The sequence below is a fragment of the Priapulus caudatus genome, unplaced genomic scaffold (assembly GCF_000485595.1).
Source record: "Priapulus caudatus unplaced genomic scaffold, Priapulus_caudatus-5.0.1 Scaffold1212, whole genome shotgun sequence".
Lineage (NCBI taxonomy): Eukaryota > Metazoa > Priapulida > Priapulimorpha > Priapulimorphida > Priapulidae > Priapulus > Priapulus caudatus.
In genome coordinates, this window is record NW_014578273.1 from 40,481 (window position 1) to 42,554 (window position 2,074).

The following is a 2,074-nucleotide window of genomic DNA, read 5'->3' on the forward strand; positions in this document are numbered from 1 at the left end:
AGGAGTATTTTGAACTTCTCTTCTGGTAATTTCTCATATGCTAAATAGATGTGTTTCATATTTTTCTAGTGCAACAGCGACCATATGTGATCAATGTATTCCTGCAAAAAAGTGCAATAAGTGACTGGTTGCGAGATCCAGAATACTGTCCTCACTGCCGAAGTCCGGTATTCGCATGCGATGATAAAGACCTGTAGTAACCGTAATACAGAACATGAGTAGGTAAACTACTCCGGTGCAAGTGTGATAATTTTGAAAGAAAGGATGCAAGGTAAGTAATATTAATTCTAATGTAGATAACCATGCTAAGTTTGCTAATAAATAACGGTTTGAAGAAATGGTGACAAAATAATTGAAAGCAATTAATGCCAATATTGTAAGGTTTGTTTGAAGCTAAATCATTAATACCATAGCTTTATTCAATAATTATTGCTATGGTAATCGTCATCTTAGAATCTTTTTATGTTCTTTCTGTGCAAGGAACTACCTAACGGGTTTGAGGTTCATGAGGCTCAGTATGGAAAACCTGCTGTTATGGGCTAAAGTGGAGCAATATTAATCGAAAATATTTTCATGGCATTAGACTTTGTGCAGGAAATATAGTGGAGTTTTTATCTAGTGGTCAATGAAGGAAATAGTTGCCGATGTGTAATACGCTCCACGCTAGAAAATTAATAGTGTTTCACAGAGAAAAAAAAACTTTGTAATGTGAGTCATGTCGTCCTATTGGACTTCCACTATATAAATTGGAGTTTCTTTCTAGGAATGGTTTTTCAGCCAAAAAAGCTTGGTATACCTAGAGTGTAACGACATACACTAGGGTCCACAAGAGTACGATACTGTAGCGATACATAGACAGAGCAGTCAGAGTCGACATGAATAAGTCCAAATTCGAAATGTTATTTACCCGTGATTATAATCACGTAATTATTCCAATACTTCATAACGAATATGTAATTATGAGTATGTGCAAAGCACATAACTCACTTATATCAGTAAACAGGTTAACATAATATTAAACAGACGGTGGTGTGGAGGTGGTGAATGATGGTGGGGAGGTGCAAGTGTGTGTTGGCTGTGGTGTGCTGGGTAGTGGTGTGGTGCATGAAGTTGTTGGCGATTGTGTGCTGTCAGTGGTGTTAGCGAGCCGCTGGTGTTGATAGATGATGGTGGCGAGGGTGGTAGCGGGTGGCGGGAGTGTTACGGCAAGTGCCTGGCAGTAGCGGTACGGGTATCACTAATACACCCCGCATTTTACTCATAAGCTGACGATAGTCAATGAAAATTTGAGTGGCAGCGTGCCTTAATAACAGTTAATTTGCGTGTTTATCAATTAGACCATGATATGTTGCTCATTGTTAAAAAGCCTACAGTTTTTTTATTGATTTGCAGAGTTGCTTTATGTCAAAGGGATGTGTGATCTGACCATCCATTCAATGCACTAATCAAGCGGTCTGAAAAACATGATTGTAAAAAAAAGAAGAATCTGAAAAAGGAAAGTGAAAGGTGAATCATAATTCACTTCTTGCTACTCAATTGAAAATAATTGGGCGCAGTGAGCGGTTAGGTAAGCTTAAAACTGTATGGTAGACTTTGAAATGACTTCAAAAATTAAGTACTTTTGAACAAAAATTGAAAACTGATGACTCGGCTCTTTTTTATATTATACAATTAATTACCAACTAGTTTACTTACATCCACATCACACATCTCTAAGCGAAACTTATTGTAGAATAAGTTCTGCTAAAGGGCCGATATTCCTCACAGAAACTACATAAAGTATTTTCGAGTTTTGGCAGTGTATGCTTAAATAGTGCTCCATCGAAATCACTTAAATGTTTGCTAATGTGTATCATTCCTAGCAACATCATAATGGTCCCATGCAGTTTGTGTAGTATTATGAATGCTGATGCGTGTTTCAATAAAACCAATACCTTAATCTATTGTCCAGTAAAAATCTGGTCAGCGTAGCAATTTTCTAAGATGGAAATATTTGTAATCTCTATTTCTGACAGAACAAAGAGAGATCATCAGACTACTTAACAGTTTCTGAGAAACAACTTTATGGACATCA

At 36.9% G+C, this 2,074-nt stretch overlaps 1 long non-coding RNA gene across 1 annotated transcript in view; it reads right to left on the reverse strand.

Annotated features, from left to right (window-relative positions):
- Positions 1 to 2,027: 2,027 nt before the first annotated feature.
- LOC106815827 overlaps positions 2,028 to 2,074 on the reverse strand; it is a 10,707-nt gene continuing 10,660 nt past the window's right edge. The window contains exon 3 of the long non-coding RNA XR_001394796.1: positions 2,028 to 2,038. This is a non-coding gene — a long non-coding RNA (uncharacterized LOC106815827). The remainder of the gene's footprint in view (positions 2,039 to 2,074) is intronic.